Below are 27090 nucleotides of genomic sequence, written 5' to 3'. Positions count from 1 at the left end.
AATATACTAACTACATAAAATAGTACTAACTGTGCTAATAAACAATAAATGTAGTAACTATGCTAACTAAATATACTATCTATATCAAAAATATTACTAATTCTACTAATAAACAATAATAACTGTACTAACTATGCTAACTAAATATACTAACTATATCAACAGCTAACTATACTAACTGTACTAACAATGCTAACTGAAAACTAACTAAAAAATTAAAGGACAAATGAGAGAAAATAATAAAACAAAGAAAAATGAGAACAAAAAATTAAGGAAATTAGAAGAATGAGAACAAGGAGAACAAAAGAATAATGGGGAGAGAGAGCAAAGGAAAATAATAATAAAAATAATTGAGAAAAAGAAATGAGTGAAAAGAAAAAATAAAATGGGGGAATAAAGAAGAAAACAAGCTAAAACGTCCAAGTCCGACAGGTCACCACAAAACAGCTTACTGGGCTATAAGGACAAAATCTCAGGTGAGCCAGGGCCTTACATGCAGTTTCTGGTAATTCCATCACAATGGTGCTTTATGAGAGACCATCTTATTCAATTACTGTGTCATTGGGCTGTGATCGAAAACAACTGGATTAGAAGATTTTATGATTTTTAAATAATTGTTGGTGATACACGTACACACACGCACACACACCCCTGTACCTCTGTGTTTGTGGTATCGTCCAAGGATATTTAAACTGGGGACATTTCCCTTTAGACCAATAACTAAACTCCTTTGGCTTTATCCAGAGTTTTCAGGGATATCTGATGGGATGCTTCAACTGAGTCTGCCCTAAGTTATAATACTGTCATCTTCTGATACTCTGAGTCATTCTTGTCTATCAGTAAGGTATGTGGCATTCTTTCACAGTCTATGTTTCGGCCAGGTGTCACCTAACCATATAAGTCAACTCTGAGTAATGAAGTAATAGAAGAGTTAACATATTTGGTACTTAAATGTTAACTTAAAGGGTTTGACATTGTACTTGGAACCCCGTCAGATCAGGCCTTGCCCCATGTATATGTAAGTTCCTAAAATTTCAGCACATCAGATATAATATAATTAAATGCGTAACTTTAGTAATTAGAGATGTAAACGGTTTTCTGTGTTTACAAATGTGAATGTGTGTCTCTGTGCATCTTTGAGAGGTTTTTGAGGAAACATTAGTATAAACCCTGCTGAGACTGAAAACCATGTATCTTGAATAAGTTGCTATACCAGCCATACTTGTTTTTTTGTTTGATCACTTTTATGCTTAGATAAAATCTGCAGTCTTTTTACTACCTTATGCCTGTTGGAAGAGAGTGAAGTGTCACTTATCTCCTTCCTTCCAAGATGACAGGTTAACTTTCAGTTGTTTGTATCATTTAGGAACAAGAAAATATCAATTGCAAAATTAACAGGACAACAGTTATTTTTTCTTTTTATAAACTTTATTGGGGAATATTGGGGAACAGTGTGTTTCTCCAGGACCCATCAGCTCCAAGTCATTGTCCTTCAGTCTAGTTGTGGAGGGTGCAGCTCATCTCCAAGTCCAGTCACTGTTTTCAGTCTTAGTTGCAGGGGGCGCAGACCACCATCCCATGCGGGAATTGAACCGGCAACTTTGTTCTTAAGAGCTTGCACTCTAACCAACTGGGCCACCTGGTTGCCCCAGGACAACAATTCTTAAGTTGCAAATTTGTTATGTTATTTTTACAGGTAAATGCAAAATGCTCTGAAATTTTGGAAAATTTAGAATATACTTCTATTGAAATAACACTTTTAAGAAATGGGTTTATTTTAACAAAAACGAAATAGAATAATTAAGTATTCTAACCCATCTCCACACAATGGCATTTTGGTTTAAATGCCGTTTCAATCATATGCTTTAAAAATCAATTCAAGTTAACTTTATATATTCTTTTAAAATATGGTTTATAGTGAGCACAAGCAAAGTAGCCTTTTAATGCCCGGATATGATAAGATGTAGATATCACATTTGTTTGTACGAAAATGGTAAAAGCTGTGTTTCTGACATTTGTAGGCCTTTTAAAAAAAAGAAAATTTCTATGTGCTGGAGTTCCTCCTCAGCTGTGTAAATGTATAGTCATGGGAAGCTTGAGGTCTTCTAGGTATTTGAAATGTTGTAATATATACCCTAGTTTAAGTGTACAAATAGTCCTTATTTCATGCACAGTACTGTATTTACATAACTCATATCATTGCTATTCTAGGTAGTGCTTTTGCAGTCAGACATCTGAAAGGTGATTGACTTTTACCCCATAGCTCCCTAATTTATAAGGAAACATAAAATGAAAAGACCAGACCAAGATGATTTTGGTGCATGGTTATAATCTTTATATCAGAATAGAGAATAAAGACTAAGTCTGCTCAAAATAGACTGTTAACTAACTGATTAATTTGAATTGCACATCATAAGTTCTTTTCATTGTTTAGCTTATATTTTTTGCGTTTAATTTGTAGGTGAGGTAACTTTGATTTTATGTCTTTTGAGAAATTTATGATCAGGTACTTTATTTATGACATTGTAACCTCAGCTTAGGCAATTGATTGAAATACAGTATAGGGAAATGTAGTATGTATTCTTTTTTAAAGCTTAAATTGGGACTATGAGCCAACATTGCACATGTGGAGTTTTGAAGCAAGAGGGGAGGGAATGGAAGGTTAATTTCTTTATACTTCTATTGGGTTTTTTTTGTTATTTAAATCTTATTTACAATATATGATATTATTTGCTTTTGGAAATTGGTAGTGTATTGTTATGTTTTAAAGTCGTGAAGGAAGATTATGATTTATTGAGATGATATATGTTGAAGAGTTTGTAAACTGTCGAGTGTAATGCAAATATAAATTATTTTTATTATTATACCAACTATAATATTTAACAGAAGCAAGAATTTTATTAATAGGCTACCAAAAAGATAAATGGGATGCGACGCTCGTGTTGGTGGGGAAGCTGGTGAGTGATCACATAGCACGTGTAGGCCATGTGGGAAAATGACTGGGTGGAAATTATAGAGAAATTATTCAGAGGGAAAATTTAATACATTTCATTTTTGTGGCTGCAAACCCCAAATCATATACAACTGATTTAGTTAGTCTAAGGCATAGTCTTTTAAGTTAAAGAATTGGAAAATACAGTTTTTCTCCATCTATACCGAATCTCTCAGCTGTATGAATTAGCTTTTGTTAACCAAATTGAAAATATGTTCACTTAAAAAAATATGTTACAAAGGTTTGAGTTTAAAGCACTGTTGGAATACTCCATGGTTTGTAGTGTCACTCTAGAGGATCCCTCTTCTGGAGGCAGTGCAGTCTTATTCACATCACAGTGCGCGTGAGTTAGGACCTCCAGCTGTTTGACACAGTTTCCAATTTGAGACCAAAAATAGTACTAACTTGACAACTTTCCAGTCAAAGCTACTACTATATGTTTGTTGGTCTTTCAGTTTTTAGAGTATGGGCAAAGATGAAGAGAGGGCGCGGTGATGGATTGACCCTTGGATGCAATGCAGAAATCAAATTTTTAAAAAACGATCAGGGTAGTTCTTGAAAAGAAAAAAGCATAAGACGAAAAAGATGTTACCACAAATTTGGGTCTGAATTTCTTGGTGCCTGTCCTTGTGCGGGAAAAGGTTCTATATTGGAAATGGTTATCTTATGGTAAAATAAAATTTGAACTGGACACTGGCAGTGAAGCTTGAATGGCTTAGAAGCAGTGATGGCAAGCAGAGGTCATTGTTCTAACTGATACTGAAGCGTTCTGGCCAGAGCTCAAGGACACAGGAAACTGGATGACAATGTAAACTTTTCTTATATGCCGGAGTTCCCCTAACCGTGTGAAACATAATTATGAAAACTGAGGATAAGGAAGTTGTCATGTTCTTGCCTTGTCCTTTTTCTGTTATAGCTTTGGGCAGAATGACCAGTGATGATTTTATGATGCTGTATTTAAGCTGATAGCCTTAAGTATCTGGTTTATAGGTAACTTGGAGTAATTTTAGGAAATAGGGCAGAACTGAGAGTAACAGAATCCTGTAATTTAATTATAGACTCCTAATGGAAGGGTGAGAAATTACAACTGAAATTTATAAGAATAAGCCCTCCCCAGAAGAAACACAAATGCCAATGAATAGTGAAAGATGCTCGAGTTCACTAATAATCAAGAAATGTAGATATAATAGTGTATACTGCTTTTCATCTGATGGATTGAATTAGAAGGCCTGTTGGCAGAGCATGAGGGAATCACCGGCATGCACTTTTAGTGGAGTGTAAATTGGCAGCAATCTTCTAGGATACGGTTTCTTTGCCTCCTAAAACCACCTGTCCACTTACCTTCCTTTGCTGTGAGGAGCAATTGCATCAGGACCTCCTACTGGACCAGACTCATGGAAGCTTTGCCTCCTTCTATTCCTCCCGGACTCAGGTGACGGGGCAGGGTTTGTGTGGCCGAAGCTTTATCCCCAGCAGCTGCATGGACGGGTTAGGTAGCAGGCCCCAAAGTACAGAGTGCAAACTGACCAAGGAGAGACAGGAGATGGGAAGGAACTGGCAGTTAAATTGCTTTGCTTTCCTTGCCTTTCTTCCTTTTCTTCTTGTTAGTTTTGAGACATAGTGGTTCGTTTAGCCTGACCGGAAGACATCCTGTGTGAAGCCAACTCAGTAACTACCATCTTTTATTTGTTTTCCTCCTTACCTGCCTTACCTCCCTTTCCCTCTCATGCTTCATATCCTGGGATTTCATCTCCTAAGACTCCTGAGCTTCCAAGCTTCTCCTCAGATTCTGTTCTTTGGGGAATACCGGCTAAGAAACTAACAATCCCACTTCTGAGACACTACTCCATGAACACATTTGCAAGTTCTAGAAGATACATGTATGTGGATATACATTGTAGTATTGTTTGCCTTCCTGAAAAGTTGGAAACAATCTAAATGGTCATCAATAGGGAAATGGTTAAATAATTATATATAATGGAATACTACCCAGCAATAAAAAGAGTGGTATAGAAAGTTATCCATGATATATTATGTGAGATACAGTGCAGGTCAGTATGTTTAGTTTGATCCCATTTGAGGAAATTAAGCTACCAGGCAAATTGAGTGTGTTTGTACCTGTATGTGATGTTCATAATTTTCCTGTGGGTAAATCTGTGACTACAAATCATGAGCCAGAGTTGCTTCATAGTAAAGGTTGGAAACAATATATGAGAATATTATTCCATAGGATTTGGAGGTAAAAGAAGTATAGCTTTAACATCTATGTAGCTTATACTTTTCCTTCAGTAGTCTTTATCTACTGACATTATAATTGACTGAATACTTGTCTCTTCCCTCCTGTAAACTTGAAGCTCCAAGAGGTTAAGAAAACATACCTGTCTAGATCACCATTGTACTCCCAGTTAGGAGGCAATAGCTAGAAGTTGAAATAATGAGTACATGAGAAATAATACATATACACAGTGAAGTATGACATTGTTTCCTAGGTCATTTGTAGAACTATAGCTACTGAACTTTTTGGACCTATCTTACGATGTTGCTAAAAATGTTTTAAAGCTATATAAGTAAAACCAACATTCTCAATTCATTTAATTAAACAATTCCATTTTATATGTTCTTACCATTTAATAAAGCAAGATGGTGAACCACCATTCTGTTTCCACATTATGCAGCCTAATTATAAACTCAGGGTCAGACCTATACTGGGAGGCAGCTGACCAATAAATCACTATTACAAATGATATGCCCCAAAGGAGTGTTTACTGGTTACTTTAGCCAACTTATAAATGAATAACTTAAGACCACCAGTAATTAGACAGGGTCTGGAGTAAAGAATCCCTGTAAAATGAATGGTAAGGTTCTTGGTATTAGAGAGCTATTACCTCCTTTATGTTGATTCTTACTCTACATTATCACTGACACTTTCTGTGTAGGTGTCCAGCTTTCGTTTTTCAGTGGTAAAAGCTAAATACTCTTGATTATAACTACTGGGAAGTTAAAGTAAGTCACTTAGAAGCAGCAAGTTTTCTGGACCAATTAGAAAGTATTTCTTATGCTTTTGGCATCCATGGTCTGTTATTTTTGTGCATAGGGAAACTACTAATTAAAGATAAATTTTAATGAATATTGATCATTATTGTTTTAATAATAAAACAAAGTATGTTATTTAAAATTTAAATACACCCAATAATATGTCATTAATTTCTTTTTCCAAGTCAAGAAAAGGTGCCAGGCTCTTGTTGAATGAGCATTATAGTCAAACTGTGAAACCACTTACAGATCATTTGATAGATTGCCAGTGACCACCAAAAGCCTATGAACTTAAATTTTTGATTTAGAATATTAATAATGCTGTCTACATTAATCCAAATTAGATAGTAGAACTAGTATTTACAGCTAAACTTAGATAAAAAGATACTAAGGATAATTAGTTTGATGTACTTGGTATTTTTCTTACTGTGAAAAGGTGATGATGCCTCCTATTTGAAATATTTGAAAATGGTAAAATGTAAAGACATGGTTTACACTGTATTGATCATTGTTTCACTTTAATTATTTCTTCTTATTCCTTATGTTAATAGTTTATCTCCCTTCTAAATGTTTCTAAATGTTCTTCCCGATCATGAGATTCTGTAATTAATTCAGTGAATGTTAGGGTAGCATACAGAATATTAAATCCCTGTACTTTGCATTGTACTGCTACGATACAGCTACTGAGTTACAAAGAAAGATTTAATAATATGCTCTTTTATTTGTTCATTGTCTTATTTTTCATTCAATTAACTTGCCTGGCATTAGTGCTAGATTTGAAGATACAAAAGTAAGTAAAACGTAATCCTTTCAGAAAGATCACAATCTAGTGAAAGAGAAAAAAAAACATTTAAATTGATCATTGTGGGGGGATGTGAGGAATACTAATAGCATTGTGAACAAAGGGCTTTAGAGTCACAGGAAGGACTGACTATCTGCGCGGTGACCATTTGAGAGCCCGGAGGTAACCTTTAGGTTGGGTCTTATGGTTTGAGTAGGTTTCGTGGTGGAAGAAGAGGATAAAACAGCATTTTGTGTAGAGGCAGCAGGTGCAAAGGATAGAGTAGCATATTCAGAAAAATGGAGAAAAGTTTATTACTGTGTTTGAGTCACTGGGTAGGAAAATCTGGGTAGGTAGATTAGGGCTAGATTATTATTTTAGCTGCATTGTGAAGTTCTGTGTAGAGTAAAGAAAGTATCCTTTACAGTTCTTTCAAAGGAAAAACATTATTTTGTTTTTAAATTTTATAATTCACATATTCAAAACTATTTAAATGCTCACTACTTGTAGACGTTATGTTATTGCTTGGGAATTATGAATGTAACGATTTAAACTTATTTGTAAGAAGTTTAGATACTGATTCAGAAAAAATCATATTTGGAAGAACCTGGTTTTATGACTATTTGAAAGAATAAAGAGGTAGGTTAGAAGTGTGAATGTATCTTTAATGCTTACATTTTTCAATTTTTAATGGTATAGATTGGTATAGGAAAATTACAGGGCAATATGTAGGTCTAATATCCATAAATTGTTAAAATTTTTTTGAATTCTGAATGTGATATGTTAGTCACATTCTAATGTACCCACTCATAACAATGTATTTTAAAATGTATTGTTGGGGACGGCTGGTGAGCTCAGTTGTTTAGAGCGTGATGCTCATAATACCGGGGTTACTGGTTCGATCCCCGCATGGGCCAGTGTGAGCTGCGCCCTCCACAACTAGATTGAAATAACTACTTGACTTGGAGCTGGTGGGTCCTGGAAAAACACTTAAAATAAATAAAAGTTTAAAAAAATGTATTGTTAAATAATCATAAAATATGTAAAATGTTCTTTTCTCATGGATTTTATTATGCTTATACTTATCAAGATGTAAAAATAGAAACAATTCTGTCAAGAATGTTTTCTCTTTTAAACTTGTAATTTCAACTGTGTTATTTTTGTTTTACCTGTGTTTGAAGGATTCTTTCGTAACCCTTTGGTACCCAGTACAGTCTATTGCCTCACCTTTATGGTGAGATAGACCTTATTTACTAGATTCTATCAGAGCTCATATCACTCTGAAAGGGAACAATCGTCAAATTCAGGGAAAAGGAAAGCCCACTGAGGTGGTGATATTCTGGAGTGGTTGGCAGCTCAGTTTACCAGTTTTAGCTCATGTGTTGAGTACAGACTATACTGGCCCAAATTCTTTCAGATTACTGGTTGGTTTGTTTGTTTGTTTGTTTGTTTTAGGGTTACAGAACTCTTGGACATTATCTGCTATAACTTGGAAGTATCCTTTCTGACTGTTTTATAAGTGACAAAATAGACCCAGATTAGACTGTCAGTTAATAATAAGAAATAGCCATATGAGTTTCTTTTTGGAATTTTTTGGCCAACATAGTTAAAAAATCACTCTTAGACTATAATGCTTATTATTTATATTTAAGTACATAGCCTCTGAAAGTTTCTTTTAACTCAAAATAGCATGGGTATTTTGAAAATAAACGACTCCAAATTTATTAATTGTTATGGAGGTTACAACCTCATTGCGAAAGACTGCTTCCAAATTACATGTGCAGTAAATATTTTTGTAGAAACATGGTCATAATTAGTCCCAAGAAATCCCTCTTGAATATGCTATATTTACATTTCAATTTTATGTTGTTGATCTAAAATTGAATATAATTAGAATAAATAACACGCTAATGGCTTCATTTTACATTTTGATTCAAAGCTTACTAAATTAAATGTTTATCCCCAAAATAACATCTTGAGGAAACATATGCAGTTTACCAGATTTAAGTGTTCTCTTGAAACCATGTGTGTTTGATTTTTCCATTTATATAATTTGAAAATGTTGTATAAATACAACTAGATGTGTAACAGTCTTTTCCATGTACAAGAATCCCTCGTTTAATAGAATTTTGAATAAGAGGAATTTATGATTTAATAACAAATTGACTTAAATTTTTCCTCTTCCTCATGGAACTTGAGGATCTTGGCATTGCACATATATTACCAGATGGGGTTCCAAAGTCCTCTTTCTGTGTGTGTTATAGTTAAACTAAAATGAATACGTAGAGCACTTTTTACATGTACTAACAGCCATTAGTGCGATCCCTAGTCCCGAGCAAACAGACATTTATATTGGGAATAGAATAGACACAGAGGACCAGTTTTCTCATCATCAGGATACTCATTAGCTGTTCATCAGCTGTGAGTCTTGGCGAATTTGAGCTGAGTCTCCTCAGCTAAGCTACTGTGTTTCCCCAAAAATAAGACCTAGCCGGACCATCAGCTCTAATGCGTCTTTTGGAGCAAAAATTATTATAAGATCTGGTATTTTATATTATATTATATTATATTATATTATATTATATTATATTATATTATATTATATTATATTATACTCGGTGTTATGATGTTATGTTATGTTATGTTATGTTATGTTATGTTATGTTATGTTATGTTATGTTATGTTTGTTATGTTATGTTATGTTTGTTATGTTATGTTATGTTATACCCGGTCTTATATTATGTTAAAATAAGACCGGGTCTTATATTAATTTTTGCTCCAAAAGACGCATTAGAGCTGATAGTCCGGCTAGGTCTTATTTTCGGGGAAACACGGTAGGATTGAACATTTCAGTCTCTGGCTTTATGAACTGCTGTGTTTCCTCATATCTGAGGATACCAATCACAAACTGTACAGGTATAATTGGGGGGAAATTTTAGGAAATAGAACAGTAAATTACAGTTATGGAGAAAGTGCAAAAAAGAAAGTTAAATTATTGACCCTGGTTTCAAAATAGGAAATGTTAAGATGGACTGGAGGCAAATTACAAAAATATTACAGAATCTCTTGGATAACTAGACTATTCTAAACTCTGTTACCCTACCAGGTTTCCCAATGAGCTTGTCACTTTCAGTATTTTAATGTTAGGAATAATTTTAGGATTTTATAATAGCAATTGTTTTAGTGCTATTTTACTACTGAGATTCTGAAAAATATTGTTACTTTTACTAGAACATTTGAAACTATGTGTTTTAAAATTTGGTATATTCTAAGTGTGACTGTGCTATGTGTGGAGAACAGTTTTATACTGGAACATATGTTCCTCTTGATAATGAAGGTTAACAAGAAAATGACAAAAATGAATTTTATGCTAAATTTAGGAACCATTAACTCCGATCTAAGTGTTTAAGTCCTCTGTAACCTGTGTCTCTATCCCCAGTGTTGTGTAACCTGACTTATCTCTAACTTTACCTGCTGTACTTACTTACGCTGGGTACTTGACTCCCAGCTGACACGCCTCGTTGTCTCTCAAATACCTTTATTTCCTTATGCTGTTTCCCGAAATGCCTTTTATTTTACTGCTTCTACCTTTTTTTTTCAGCCCTGATCAATTCCTGTTCATTCCATGAAGCCTCGATTCCACACTAATTCCCTCCTTTCTGTAAATCTATCACATTCATTGTTTACAGAGTACATTTTAATATTTGATCGTATTTGTCTTACATTGTGTCTTATCTGTTTTGTATAACAACATCCTAAATCTCTGGTAATACTAAATGTCTTGATAGTAGGTACCTTGATTAATATACCTTCCAGTGACAAGCTCAGTGTTTTGAGAGTAAGTGCTTAAAAGTACTTACTATACTGAATTGAGTTGAACTGAAAAAAGTTAGTGATATTTGTTAGCATAAATTATGCCTAATAATGTGGCATTTATGCTCTTTGAATGTGGTTCTAACAATAATTGTTACATTTTGTACATTTTTCATTGTCTTTTTGAAAACATTCCAGTTGCTGAGTCACACTTCACTGATGGGCTATTTTGGGCCATGTTGGAGAGATATGTTAAACTAGGATGTATATTATCAACATTGATAAAAAGTTAGTGCTTGTATTACAGCGGACTTTTATGGAATAATACATTTAGTGTTTGTGTATGTCTGTATGTCTTTACATTTTATTGTATGAAAGTTCTCAGCTGTTTCTTCAATTAATTTTGCCTCCTTCAAAAGAAGCTGCTCATTCTGATTTATCTTAGCCTCTCCCTTTCCTTAGACGATTATAATTTTTCTCTGACTACTGGTTGTAGGTTTCCTTAGCCCTGATCTGATTATGGAGGTCTTTTGAGACTGACAGGCAAAGGCAGATGTAATTTTTTTTTCCTAGTCTAGTGGGCCAGTGAGCTAGTAACCTCTGATCTCTCACTGAGACTAAGTGAGATGGAGTAGGAGAATCCTTTCTTTTCTTAGGACTCTGCAGGTGAATGCTGAGAAAAGGTAGTCCCCTCTTGAACAATGATTTTAGGGAACCTACCAGGATGGTTTAGGATTGACAGAGAAGCAGGATTTACCATGTATAGGACTTGCATGTAGCAGGTGGGACCCCTCTCTGCTTGCTAAGGGAATCTGTCTTCATCAGTGGTTAGGTCCCTGAAGGTTCAAGTTTTACTGTCAGGGTAAACTTCTATCCCAGACTGTGGCCCCTGCATCCTCTTACTTTAGGTGCACCCATGATTTCTTCCAGGCTTGTTTCAGTTGTTGAGTTGCTCCAGTATGCTATACGGAGGGAGAGGGAGCCAAGCATCTGTGTCTAGTTTCCCTTCTTCCTATTGTTTTTAAGATAGACTTGCTGTTTATGCTGTCTTTCTGATGTCTCCAGAGTTTTCAGGTTTCCAAGGTTTCTATGTAATATAACTTCCAACTACTCAGTAAACTTCTGTTATAGTGTGCTGTTATGACAGCTAATTTATTTGAACTTTTGCTCAGTAAAGTCAACATTTAGTCATACAGATGGTCCCCTACTTATGATTTTTTTTACTTTATGATGGTGCAAACGTGATACACATTCAGTACAAACTGTACTTCGAATTTTGAACTTTTGTCTTTTCTTGGGCCGGTCGGTACAATACTGTCTTGTGATGCTGGACTGCAGCAGCGAGCAGCAGCTCCCAGGTGGCTTCATAATCGCGAGGGTAAACAACCCACAGTCTACAGTGTACTGTGTTGCCAGCGTTGATTGGATATTGTGTTTGATGTTTTTGCATCTCATCTGTGTGCCCTGCTACTGATGAGAAGATGGGTAAGGCAATGACTCTTGAGATGAAACTCAAGATAATTGCCCAACTGTAGGCTAATGTAAGTGTTCTGAGCACATTTAAGGTAGGCTAGGCTAAGCTATGATAGTTGGTAGGTTAGGTGTATTAAATGCAGTTTTGACTTATGATGTTTACAACTTGCAATGGGTTTATTAAGACAACCCCATCATAAATCAAGGAGCATCTGTATTCATTGTGTGAGTTTTTCTGATGTTCTTCATACTTAATTGAAAGGTATAAGTGAAAATTCCTTTTAGTATTGCGTATTAGCTGTTCCTATTTCGTGTATTATCAGTCTGTTACCAAAGGAATGTGCTGCATGCCTATAACCAGCAAGTTCACCCATTCCTGGACCCACTGCATCCAAGGTGAAGTTTATCATGAATTCTCTTCGAGCTGACCCTCAACAGTAACAGAAAACACCAGAGTAATTACTGCACACACATTAATGGTCTTCTGATCCAACCTAGCATGTAATTGTAGCTGTCAAAGACAGTTACTGTCTGCTCAAATCCCTTACCCCGGGGGCAGTTGTGTGTGCCATGTCTTGATATACAGTTAGAAAATGAGAAGAGATTTTTTGAAACTTTTTGAAGGTTTTGCTTTATACACTTCTCTTCTTTGAAAATTTAAAACTATAGAATTACCATTGCCTTTTTCATCTTTTGGAAAACTGACCTGAATAAATCTGACAGTAATAAGAGAAAAATAACAAAAAAAAGATTTGAGCGTTCATTGATTGTAATAATGTTTCTGAAGAATTAATTATGATTACATTTCCTTTATGGGTTAGTACCACATCGGCCTCAGTTCAGGTAATTCTAAGCTGGTGTTAACTTTTTTTAAAAGTTTATATGCTGGTTAAATCCAATCTAGAATTAATTCGAATGTGTAGCGATAGGACAAGATCATAATCTAGTGGTTCTAGATTGGAGATTGCTTATTATAGTAATGCCTCCTCAACTCCAGATCTGGGGAATGAACTACTATTCTACATGGGTGAATTTTTCAACAAACCAAACATATTCTTTTAAATAGGTAAACATTTTTATTTTTAGCTAAAAACTCTTTTTCATGTGATCATAAGTTTCCTAGCTTCTTTAAACACAGTTTACTAAACACATTTTATCATTTTCTTCACCTCCCAGTAGTATCATGTTTACTAATCATTGTGATAATGTGATGAGCTTATAGGCCATCCCTTCATCTACTATCTATCAACTTTATGCTCTTTTGGGTGTTTTAGTGTGTTTTTTTCATTAATTGAGACACACCAAAATTCACACACAAAAACAATTCACCCATTTGAAGTGTTCAATTCAGTGGTTTTTAGCATATTCATAAAGTTGTACAACCAGCAGCACAATCAATTTTAGAACATTTTCATCACCTCAGAAAGACGCTCCATACCCTTTAGCTGTCAGTTTCAATCTGTCCATTTCCCCCAGCCCTAAGCAACCACGAATCTTTATAGCTCTATATATTTGCCTATTCTGGACATTTCAAATGAACAGAGTCATATTATATATGGGCTTTGTGGCTGGCTTCTTTCATTCAGCATAGTTCAGCATGGAAGAACAAGGATTGTTCCAAGTTGTAACATGTATAAGTACTTCATTTCATTTTATGGACAAATAATATGATGTATGGATGTACCGCATTTTTTTGATCCATTCATCTGTTGAAGGATATTTGTGTTTCCACCTTTTGGCTATTATGAATAATGCTGCTAAGAACATATGTGTGCAGTTTTTTGTCTGGACATATGTCTTCATTTCTCATGGGTATATATTATATCTAGGAGTAGAATTGCTGGGTCAAATGGTAATTCTATGTTGAACTTTTTGAGGAATTGCCAGATTGTTTTACAAAATGGCCACAACATTGCAAGCATACCCATCAGCAGTGTATAAGGGTTCCGATTTCTCTGTATCATTTCCAACATTTGTTATTGTCTGATTTTTTTTATTATAGTCAGCCTAGTGGTTATGAAGTGGTATCTTATTGTGGGTTTAATTTGCATTTCCCTAATGACTAATGATGTTGAGCATCTTTTTATGTACTTATTGGCCATTTGTGTATGTCTTTTTTTTAACTCAGATTTCTCTTCTCTTATTGTAGGACTATAATGTTATAGTTAGAAAGAATTTTAGTGGCTGTCTAGACTAATTTTCTGTTGCCATGTTATTCCAACATAGTCTTTTAGCTTCTGTTAGAAGTGCTGGAAATAATAGTATTTGTGAAGAAGTCAGCCCAATTTTTTAACATCTCCAATTATTAGAAGCTTCTTTCTATGTTAGGCTAAAATCTATTTCATTGTTTTGTTGTTACTATTTTCTAATCTGTTCTATTTTTTGCTTTCGAGGACCATATAGAATAAGTCTAATTCTACATCTACATAAGAATCCTTCATTGTTTTTAGAGTACTTTTAAGTCTCCTCTTCGTCAGTCTAGATATCTCTGATTTCTAAAATGGTTCTCCATCACTATCAAGTCCCACCACCATCCAAATCATTCTGTGTGAACAAGTTTCAATGTCTCAATACCTCTCTTATAGTATGGCTTTTGGAATTGAACTATTTGAGGTGACGCTGTAGAATAAAACTTCTCTCTCATTTGAATATTATACTTCCACTGATGTAGCTTAAAATTACTTTAACATTTTTGGCAGCCACATTACAATGTTAATTCTTCTTAAGCTTTCAAAAAATTTAACCCTCAAGTCTTTTTCCTGCATTCTATTTTGCAATGTCTATTCTGTACTATAAGTTCAGTACTTCGTACTCATATTCAATTGATTTGATTTATCATATTATTTCAACATTAAGATATACTTTTGGATCATGAATGTGTCATTGAGTGTATGAACTGTTTTATTGACCCTATCATTAGGAAGTTTGACTAGCATGCTGTTTTGAATCAACTATTGATAAAGGTGATACATAGGATAGGGTCAGAGACTGACATTGCTCCTAGAAACTTAACTGGATAACAGTTGATTTCCACTTGTGAATTTGCTATGGCATTAATTAGTATCCCCCTGTGTACTTAAAAATGAAAATATTAATTCATATGATGTTTGATTTAATTACTTGAATTCTGCTTATAATTGACCTTTAAACAACACAGGGGTTAAGGGTGTTGACCCCCTCACTCAGCTGAAAATGCACACATAACTTTTGCCCCCCCCCCAAACTTTACTAATAGCCTACAATTGACTGGAAAGCCTTACTGATAACATAAATAGTTGATTAACACGTATTTTGCATATTACACATATTATATACTGTATTCTCACAGTAAAGTAAGCTAGAAAAAAGAAAATGTTTTAAAGGAAATCATAAGGAAGAGAAATACATTTGTAGTATTTATTGAAATATATCTGCATATAAGTGGACCCTGTAGTTCAAACCCGTATTGTTCAAGGATCAACTGTGTATTAAACATACTACTTTTGTTGGGATTATTTCAACCAAATTTTGAGCTGTGAATCAAGAAATATGATTTGCTATAGGTCAATGATATGTTGCTCCATTCTATATTCAAGTGGCTTGTTTGTAAATCTGGTTGATAAAATTTAGGTCATGGGCTTTCATATCCTAGCTGCAAGGGAGTCAGAGAAATGAAATTTTTGAGGATTCTACTTTGGAAAATTGTGATTCACAATATGCAAAGTTGTTAAAATGTTGAGATAAGTGTTCAAAAGAATATGGTAAGTCGCACAAAAAAAGACATTCAATTAAACTTGTCTTGCCTTATCAATCTCTACCTCTCTTTCGTGAAATCATCCATCCTATTAAGATAGTTGGTTGAATGGAGGCAAAAGTAATGAAAAAAATGGAATGGAAATGCACCTAGTTTAGCAGTATTAATCTATTCATTTGGGTATTTCCATTCATATACTTCATGAAAAATCATTCTTGGTTATTGGAATTCTAGAAAGATGGCAGTGGTTGTAATATAGTTTTTTATTTCTCCCAAATGCTTCCTAAAGGAATAACCAAGATAGCATTACTGGTTGATCAGAGAAAATAGGTACAAACCATCAATCGCTATAATATTTGCATTGTGTTGGCATCTGTAGGAGGAAGTGTGAGGGAGTCTGACCTGAGAATGGCAGAATCCTAAAATTGCCAATAGGTAAAGTTTAGAGGGGTTTTTGTACACTTTAATTCATGTCTCAATACAAAGGTTCAGTGGTAAGGTTCTCTAGCGCTGTCTGGGCTCCAGAGATTCCAAAATTAACCAACCAAAGCTCCCTTTCAGTACAAAGCCTCACACAGAGGAATCTGCTGACATTTAATCAAAATCAAGCAGGAAAAGGATAATAAAGACAAAAGGAAAAAGAAGAACTAGATATAACTGGAAAAAGAAGAACTAGATAAGAGAGGGGAATAAAGCCAAGCAATCTTGAAAGTATCCCAGGGGCAAGATTTTTAAATACTTCATGAAAACAATAGAAAAGGGAGATACAGACCAAAAAAATCTATCTTGACTGACATTTCTATCTTAAAAATTCAAGAACATTAATTTCATGTAAAGATGTGTGATACAAAGAATTGTGGTTGAATCCTATACAAAGTTACTGTAGTTCAGGATAGTGTTTTTTCTTATAATAGTAAGAATCTGTATTAATGATAAAAACTATGAAAGTGTGCCAGTCTTTTTAAACCTCTGTGTAATTTCAGATATCTAATTATTGTCTACTCATAACCCTGGTCTGTTTATCCATTGGATCTTAATGTTTTTCTGACATAGGAGATTTGGATATATTGCTTGTAACATTACAGAAATATTAACCATTTGTTTTATTTGCTTAAACCACAGTTCCTTCCTTATTTATTCTTACTGCATTATTACAGAAATGCCACTTTAAATATTTGAATCTGTTGGTCTTTTATGATTTTCTCTGGAGCCTAAAATCTAAGAAAAGTTGTAATTTCTGAATACATATGATAAATACTATATTCAGAATTTCCTAAACAGCATTTAAATATTGATTATTGTTACATTTCTAGAAAGTTAGTGATAATAGCCTGAAGGTAATTTTCTATGAGAGCCATTTAAAAATAACACTAAATTGAGTAAAAATACTTCACAAAGATAAGTGCCTTAATGTATTGTACAAGGGAAGCTGGGCGTGTGTACAAGTAATAATCTTTTGTACCTTAGTTTTAAAGTACCCTAGAACCAAGACAATTGACAATAGCCAGGAAATTAAGAAGATAAATTATATATTTATTCTTAAATTCCATTATAAAGTGGTAAAAGAGCAATTTACCATTTTTTGTTTTGTTATACAGGAGTCCTGTTGACCATATTAATTATCTGAAGAAAGTATCTCTCATATATTTTAGTGATTTAACTATTTGGTTAAAAAAAAAGTGGGATTTTTTTTCATCTTTTAAAAATTCACATCACTTTTTAAGCTAGTATATGAGTATATAGTAAAAATGTAAAAAATAGGAAGTGCCGAAATTTAGAGGTTTGGATAAAATATCTACTTGCATGTATTATTTCATCTTTCTTTCCTTTTATCTAAAAATTATTTTCCAATAGTAATTTAAGCATTTATGTAATATTTCTATATAATTGAAATCCTTATTAAATGTCCATTGTTAAGATTTTAGGGAAATTTTTTTTAACCATTTGTTATTTTAAGAGAAACTAAGGTTGAAAAGCGTAGATTTATGGGGTTTACCTTTTTGTGTGAAGTTGTATAAGTATTAGTGTTATAAATAGCAACCAACAATATTTTCATGATAAAGCTTTTTTATTAATGCTCTTAATGACAAATAATAGTTGAGATGGGATTAATATTCTTATTTTCATATGTGGAAATAAATAACTATTTCTATTTGAGGAAAAAACTACAATGAATATTTTTAAAGGATTATTAGAAAAGTGTTCTTTTAAAAGTGCTTAGAACTATAGTACTAGTCTATTTACTTGATTACATTATGTGTAATTTATCATAGTAAATCAGCCTCAAAAAAGTTAAAATGTTTCATGTTTAGTTTAATTTTAAAGTTTCGTTTTGAACTAATAAAGGACAAAATTTTTTTAGTGTACACTTAAGAAACAGAATTTTAATTCAGAATATTGTAAATATGTAATAATGATTCCTAAAGTAGTTTTGAGGAGTAGCATAGTTTATTAAAAAGAAAACAGACTTTAGATATCAGAAGATCTTAGTTTAAATCTCAATTCTGCCACTTACTATGTGGCATTGGGTATTTCACCTCTCTTCAGGTATCTAATCTATAAAATGGAGATACAGTTCATCAAATATAAGACAGACAGTTATTTAGTTTTTAACATCTGGGTGTGTCTTACAATTGATGGTGTATGTGTTATACTTAACTGGCTGTGTTTTTCTTTCTAAGCATTATATAAAATAATGGTGCTTTTTACAATTTGGTGATGCTAATTAAATGAAATACAGTAAAAATGCCAACTTTATAGAATTGCTTTGAAGTTGGAATTGAATAACATATGTAAAGTGTGAAGCACATTTAAGACACTTCTTAAATCCTAGTTTTCTTTCCTTTTTTTCTTAACCACAGAGGTATTTATGTTAGATTTTTTGGTTGATTGGGTGGTTGATTTTTGACTTCGTTGTTTCATCAGGAAAATTGAAAATTTAAAGTTTAGAGAAAGACTCATTGTTCAATATTTTAAATTTCCACCTCAAAACGTCTTGTTTCTATATTCCTGAGACACCTTTGCTTTGGAGAAATGGCCGTAATAATAATTATTACTCTATCTGCTAACACTTACATATTGTCCACTTTGTGCTGGGCACTGTTCTATTTTACACATATATATTTTAAATACTTTAAATACCCATATAAGATAGCTACTATTATTCCTAATTTTACAAATGAGGACTCTGAGCCCGGAAGGTTAATTTGTCCAAAGTCCTACAGCTGGACCCATAAACAAACTAAGCAAACAAACCAATAAAACAGAAGCCAAAAAGGTAGCACATAAAAGCAAGAAACCCCCTCCTTGTATATATTAGCCTGATAGCGTTTGGAATAGTTATTTTTTTCACACAGAAAAGAAAGTTTCACAAGGTTTTAAGTCTTGACCCTGCACCTGACTAATATGAAATCTGAATGCAGATGGTAAAGATTCAGCCAACAACTTACCCTTTTCCCTCTGAGTGAAGGAGCATTTCAGTGTCTCAAATAATACAGTCTGAGGCAATACAAGAATTGGCAAATTTTATCCTATTGGCTGCCAAACTGGAGTCTCTTTCTTTAACTGCTGATGCAACATAAAAATAACTTAATGGATTTTGAGTAGAGAGAAATGAAATAAACTTCTTAAACTGCTATGAGAAACATTTCATTGGAGTGGAAATCTAGAGGCTACAGTAGCCAAAGTTTACCCCTTCTCGTAGATGAACTGGATGGAGAGGAAAACTAATGCATCTTTGGCAGCTTTATTCTGAACTCAATCTGATAATGGCAGATTAGTTTTGAAATATTATTTCTGCTTAAGGTATTTCCCCCCCACCCCTGGGGGAATAAAAAAAGTTGTCACCAGCATTCTAATATGCTTTATGCAGTTGCTTCAGAAAGAGGAATTAATCCCAAGAAGAAATATATTCAGAATACACAGGACTCAAATAACGGAGTCATATTTTCCCCTAAAGATTTTAATTACAACTATATTATGCTTTATGTACAAAGATATTAATCTTATCTTTATGACTGGAAAAGTGAAAATAACCTAAATAGACTACTGTCAGATAATAGTTAAATAACTTATGGTACATTACTGCATGGAATGTTGTTATCCTGGTGTCTAAATTAATGTTTGTGGGACTTCTCCTGGGCATGGAGTAATAGGGATGAGATTTACCCTTTTGCCTAAAACAAGAAGAAAACCAGGCATAATAGATGAAAAAATAGTTTTCAGACATAGCACTAAAAGTAGTGTAAAACTAGGAAAGAAGGAAACAAACAAAGTGAGCTCTGCAATTGCCTCAGCTTACTTCCTGTAAGCTGGCTCCAGTGAAGGCAGGGGACACCCAAAACAGCCTGGTTGTTTCATCGATTTGAGCTAGAAAACGCAGGGCCGAATAATTGAGAAGATATTCTTGCATAGGAGGGAGAGTTCCAGAGATCTGCAGAGGGGTCCCTTTGGCTGAATACTAACCTCTCTGCGTGTGAAAGGAAACGGAACAGGCTGAGAAAAGAAATACAAGAAAGCCGTAAGCCGAACAATTCTTGGAGATGACATGGGACTGAGAACATTTCATTTCCTCCTAGTCATAGTGGAAAGAAAATGTAATATATGGGGTACATGGTAGAGGCCTCAGAAGGATTTCACTTCAGTAGTGAGGCTAAATTAAGCTCTAGATTAAAGGCTTCTCTGTCCCTGCCTTAACAAAGCTTTAAAGTGAGCCTTGAAAGGATCAAATTGTTTCCTCATAATTGAATTCACGCCAAAACAGAGTCTAACATAATTTAAAGGAACACAACAAAATCAGCCAACAAGAGTGTGAAATTTACAATGTCTACCTTACAGTAAAAGTCTTTCAAGTATTCAAGGACAGCAGAAAAATACGACCCATAACCAAGAGAAAAACCTGTCAAAGCAGAAATGATAAAGATGAAAATAGCTATTATATATTCTTTATATTCAAGAAAGTATAGGAAAACATGAACTTAAATGGAGAAAGGGAATCTGAAAAAGAACCAAATGGACCTTCTAGAGATGGAAGAAAATAATATCTGATACAAAAAATACACTGGATAGGATTAATAACAGATGAGACATTGCATAAGGAAAGATCAGTGAACTTGAAGATGTAGCAGTGAAGCTAATTAAAAATGAAGCAGAGCATAGGAAGACAACAAAAAATGAACAGAGCCCCAGTGAGCTATGAGAAAATATCAAGCAATGTAGCATATTAGAGTCCCAGAAAGAGAGAAAATGCAAGAGAGAGAAGACAAAAATTTAACAAATGATAGCTGAGATTTTAAACATTTGATGAAAATTTTAAACCAGAGTTTTTCAGCCTTTCCACCATTGACATTTGGGGGTGGATAATTCTTTGTTGTGGAGGGCTGTCCTGTGCCTTGTAGAATGTTTAGCAGCAACTCTGGTGTCTACTTACTAGATGCCAAAGGACCATCCACTTGTGAAAAGCAAAAATTGCCCGGACATTGCCAGATACCCTTGGGGGGGAATGGGAGGTAAAAAAAAAATCTCCCCTAGTTGAGACTCATTGCCAGAAGGCCACAGATCCAAGAAGCTCAGTGAACCTCGAGCAGAAGAAATGCCAAGACACATCATAATCAAATTGTTGAAAACCAGTGAAAAAATATCTGAAAAGTGTCCAGGGGTGGCCGGGTGGCTCAGTTGGTTAGAGCACAAGCTCTAGAACAGGATTGCAGGTTAGATTCCCCCGTGGGCCAGTGAACTGTGCCCTCCACAACTAGACTGAAGACAACGAGCTGCCGCCAAGCTTCTGGAAGGGCTCCCGGATGGCTCAATTTATTAGAGCACAAGCTCTCAACAACAAGGTTGCTGGTTCAATTCCCATGTGGGATGGAGGGCTGTGTCCCATGCAACTGAAGACTGAAAATGATGACTGGACTTGGACTAAGCTGCTCCTTCCACAACTAGATTGAAGGACAATGACTTGGAATTGATGAACCCTGGAGAAACACACTATTCCCCAATAAAATTAAAAAACAAACAAACAAACAAAAATCCAGACCAAAAACAAAAAAGGTGATAGAGGAACAAAGGTAAGAACTACAGTAGAATTCTTTTCAGAAGTCTGAAGTCAATAGGGTCAACTTCAAAAGGAAAAAATACCAACTTATAGTATTTTACATATATTTTACATATAGCTATTTTACATAGCTTTCAAAACTGAAGGTGAAATGTACTTACCATAATAACGGGCATTTATGAAAAAGCCATAGGTAACATACTCAATGATGAAAGACAGAAAGCTTTCCCCTTACGATCAGGAGGAATAAGACAAGGATGCCGGCTTTTACCACTGCTGTTCAACGTTGTACTGTAAATTCTAGCTAGGGCAGTTAGATAAGAAAAAGAAATAAATAGCATCCAAATTGGAAAGAAAGAAGTAAAACTCTCTGTTGACAGATAACTTGATCCTACCGTACATATAGAAAATCGAAAGAATCCACACACAAAAACTAAGATTAAACGAATTCAGCAAAGTTGAAAGATATAAGAGCAACGTGCAAAAATCATTTTTTCTATACACTAGCAATAAACATCCCAAAATGGAAACTGAGTCAGTTCTCCTTCCATCACCATATATTCGGCTCCCTTTACCCTCTTCTACCCTCTGGTAACCTCTAAACTGTTGTATTAATATGTATGCACCACACCTTCTTTATCCAGTCATTTATCGAAGGACACTTGGGTTATTTCCATGTTTTGCCCACCATGACGAATGCTGCAGTGAACATAGGGGTGCATATATCTTTACAGATAAATATTTTCAGATTTTTTTGGGTAGAAACCCAGACGAGGGATTGCTGGGTTGTGCGGTAATTCTAAATTTTTTAAGGAACCTCCGTGCTGTTTTCCATAGTGGCTGTACCAATTTACATTCCCACCAGCAATGTATGAGTGTTCCTTTTTCTTCACAACCTCTCCAACACTTGTTATTACTGGTTTTGTAGAAAATAGACATTCTAACAGGTGTGAGGTGGTATCTCATTGTGATTTTGATTTGCATTTCCCTAATAACTAGTGAAGTTGAGCGTTTTTTCATCTGTGGGCCATTTGTCTTCTTGGGAGAGGTGTCTGTTCAGGTCCTCTGTCCATTTTTTAATTGGATTGTTTGTTTTTTTGTTGTTCAGTTGTATGAGTTCTTTATATATTTTGGATATTAGCCCCTTATCGGAGGTGTTGTTTGCAGATAATCTTCTCCCATTTGACTGGTTGCCTCTTTGTTTAGTTGACTGCTTCTTTTGCTGTGCAGAAACTTTTCAGTTTGACATAGTCCTATTAATTGACTTTTGCTTTTACTTCCCTTCCCTTTGAGGTCAAATTCATAAAATCCTCTCTGAATCCAAGGTCCGTAAGTTTAGTACCTACGTTTTCTTCTATGCACTTTATTATTTCAGATTTTATATTTAGATCTTTGATTCATTTTGAGTTAGTTTTGGTATATGGTGACAGATAGCAATCTAGTGTCATTCTTTTGCATGTGGCTGTCCAATTTTCCCAGGCCATTTATTGAAGAGGCTTTCTTTTCTCCATTCTATGTTTTTGGCTTCTTTGTAGAAAATTACTTGCCCATATATAGGTGGGTTTATTTCTGGGTTCTCAATTCTATTCCATTGGTCAGTGTGTCTGTTTTTTTACCAGTATTATGCTATTTTGAATGTTTGAATGAATATTGTCACTTTGTAGTTGAAATTGAAGTCATGGAGTGTGAGCCCTCTGGCCTTGTTCTTTTTTCTCGGGTTTACTTTGGCTGTTTGGGTCTTTTGTGATTCCATACAAATTTGATGATTTTTTATTCTACTTCTTTGAAAAATGCTATTGGGATTTTGATGGGGATTACATTAAATTTGTACGTTGCTTTGGGTACTGTGGCCATTTTAACTATGTTGATTCTTCCAACCCATGAACACAGAATATCTTTCCATTTCTTTGTGTCTTCTTCAATTTACTTTAATAATGTCTTACAGTTGTCACAGTGTATAGGTCCTTCACATCCTTTGTTGAGTTTATTCCTAGGTATTTTATTCTTTTTGTTGCAATTGCAAAGGAATTGTCTTTTTCATTTCTTTTTTGAAATTTCATTATTAGTATACAGGAACAGAATGGATTTTTGTACATTGATTTTGTATCCTGCAACTTGACTGTATTTGTTTATTATTTCTAATAGTTTTTTGGTGGCGTCTTTAGGGTTTTCTATATAAAGAATTGTGTCATCTGCAAAAGTGACAGTTTGACTGCTTCATTCCCAATTTGGATGCCTTTTATTTCTTTCTCTTGCCTGATTGCTCTGGCAAGGGCTTCCAATACTATGTTGAATAACAGTGATGAGAGGGGACATCACTGTCTTGTTTTTGATCATAGAGGGAAAGCTTTCAGTTTTTCACCACTGAATATGATATTAGCTGAGAGTTTGTCATATATGGCCTCTATTATATTGAAGTAATTTCTTTCTATACCCATTTTACTAAGTGTAGTAATCATAAATGGATGTTGTATATTGTCAGATGCTTTTTCTGCACCTATTGATATGATCATATGAGTTTTATCCTTTGTTTATGTGGTGTATCACATTGGTCGATTTGCATATGCTGAACCATTCTTGCACCCCTGGAATGAACCCCACTTGATCGTGATGTATAATCTTTTAATGTATTGTTGTATTTGATTTTTCTAGTATTTTGTTTAGGATTTTTGCATCTGTATTCATTGGAGATATTGGTCCGTAGTTTTCTTTTTGTGTGTTATCCTTACCAGATTTTGGTATCAGGGTAATGTTGACCTCATAAAATGAGTTAGGAAGTATTGCCTCTTCTTCAATATTTTGGTATTAAATTACCTTTGAATGTTTGGTAGAATTCACTAGTGAAGCCATGTGATCCTGGACTTCGGCTTTTGGGCAGGTTTTGGATGATTGTTTCAAAGTCCTTACTGTTGATCAATCTGTTTAGATTTTCTAGTTCTTCATTATTCAGTCTAGAGAGGTTATTTCTGAGAATTCGTCCACGTCTTTTGAATTTCGTGGCATATGGCCTTCATAATATTCTTGTATGATCCTTTGTATTTCTGTGGTATCTGTTGTAGCTTCTGTTTCATTTCTGATTTTATCTGTGTATCCTCTCTTTTTTCCTTAGTGAGTCTAGCCAGGGTGTTGTCAATTTTACTAATCTTTCCAAAGAAACCAGCTTTCTGGGTTTTATTTGTTCTTTTTCTATGAATACTTTCAGATGTTATGTTAGGTTGTTTATTTGGGATTTTTCTTGTTTCTTGAGATAGGACAGTAATGATATAAATTTCCATCTGATTGCTTTCCCAGTAGCCCAATAATTTTGATATGTGGTATTTTCATTCTCATTTGTTTCTATGTATGCTTTGTTCTCTCCTTTTATTTCTTCTTTGACTCAGTCATTCTTTAATAGCATGTTGTTTAATCTCCACACATTTGTGGTTTTTCCCTTTTTATTTTTGCAGTTCATCTCCAATTTCAAAGCATGGTGGTTGGAGAATATGCTTGGTATGATTTCAGTCTTCTTAAGTTGGTTGAGGTTAGTTTTGTGTCCCAACATATGGTCTATCCTTGAGAATGTTCCATGTGCACTAGAAAAGAATGTATAATCTGGTGTTCTGGAATGAAATGTTCTATAAATGTTATGTCCATTTGGTCTAATGTGTCAGTTAAGGCTGATATTTCGTTACTGATATTCTGTTTGGATGATCTATCCATAGCTGTCAATGGCATATTTCGGTCCCCTACTATAATTGTATTTTTGTCAGTTTCTCCCTTTGGTCAGTTTCTTCCTTTGAGCATATATATTGATAAGTATTATATATTGTTGTATTGTTCCCTTTATTATTATGAAATGTTACCTTTTCTATCTTGAAGTCTCTTTTGTCAGATATAAGTATGTCTATTTTGTCAGGTAGAAGTATGGATACACCTGCTTTTCTCTGAATGCCATTTGCTTGGAGTATCATTTTCCACCCTTCACTTTAAGTCTATATTTGTCCTTGCAGCTGAGATGTGTCTCTTGAAGGCAGCTTATGGTTGGGTTTTGGTTTTTGATCCAGTCTGCTACTCTGTGTCTTTTTATGGTGAGTTCAGTCCATTTACATTTAGGGTGATTATTGATATGTGAGGAATTCCTATAGCCATTTTCCCTTTTGTTTTCTGGTAGCTCGGTGTCTCCATTGTTTCTTTACTGTTGTGTTTCTGTCTGTTATTTTAGTTTGGTGGTATGCTATGATTTTTTTTTTCCTGTTTCCTCTTTTTTATGTTATGTGTCTCAGTTCTGGATTTTTTTTTTTTTCTTTTTTTGGAGTGGTTACCATTAAGTTTATGTAAAAAAAAGTTTCATATATACAGTAGACCTTTTTCTTCAGCATGCATCTTATCTCCATTACCCTTTGCAACTTCAGACCTCTATCCCCTTCACTTTTATGTGTTTGTTGTCAGAATTATCCCTATTCATGCTGTTAGTTCATTTCCGAGTTGCAGTAGCTAATTGCCTTCTCTTTTTCTTTTTTGTTTTGTTTTTATTTCCTTTACCCTTTATGTTATATTTAAGTGTATAGTGCCCTATGCTGAGTAGGGGCTGTCATCTCCTGCTTCTGTCCTTCTGTTAGTCATCTTACTCATAGTTTTCCATCCTTTTGTCTTTTTGTTTCAAGTAGAATAACCCCCTTCAGTATTTCCTATAATGCAGGCCAAGTGGTGGAATTCCCTCAGCTTCTGTATATCCGGAAAGATCTTTATCACTCCTTCATATCTAAAATGTAAGTTTGCTAGGTATATTATTCTTGGCTGGTGATTTATCTCTTTGACTAGTTTTAATATTTGACTTCATTCCCTAGCTTGTAGAGTTTCTGCTGAAAATCTGCTGATAATCTAATTGGCTTTCCTTTGTAGGTTACCATCTTCTTTTCGCTGGCTGCCTTGAGAATTTTGTGTGTGTCAATTTTTGATAGTTTTAATATAATATGCCATAGAGAAGGCCTTTTAGGATTGAGATAATTAGGTGTTCTCTTTGTTTGCTTCTTGGATTTGAGGATCCAGTTCTTTCCATAGGTTTGGGAAGTTCTCGTCAACTATTTGTTTGAATAGGCTCTCTAGCCCCTTCTCCCTCTCTTCTCCTTCTGGTATACCCATTATTCTTATATTTCTCTTTCTGATGGAGTCAGATAATTATTGCAGAGCTATTTCATTTCTTTTAACTCTCAAGTCTCTTCTCCCATCTGCG

General features: G+C 34.4%; 1 protein-coding gene across 1 annotated transcript in view; it reads left to right on the top strand.

Annotated features, from left to right (window-relative positions):
* Window positions 1-27090, top strand: part of ACBD6 (acyl-CoA binding domain containing 6) — a 141620-nt gene that overhangs the window by 24428 nt on the left and 90102 nt on the right. The window lies entirely within an intron of this gene.

This window comes from Rhinolophus sinicus, linkage group LG17, assembly GCF_036562045.2.
Source record: "Rhinolophus sinicus isolate RSC01 linkage group LG17, ASM3656204v1, whole genome shotgun sequence".
NCBI lineage: Eukaryota > Metazoa > Chordata > Mammalia > Chiroptera > Rhinolophidae > Rhinolophus > Rhinolophus sinicus.
Note: the sequence above shows the minus strand (reverse complement) of the source record. Positions and strands in the feature narration are given on the sequence as shown.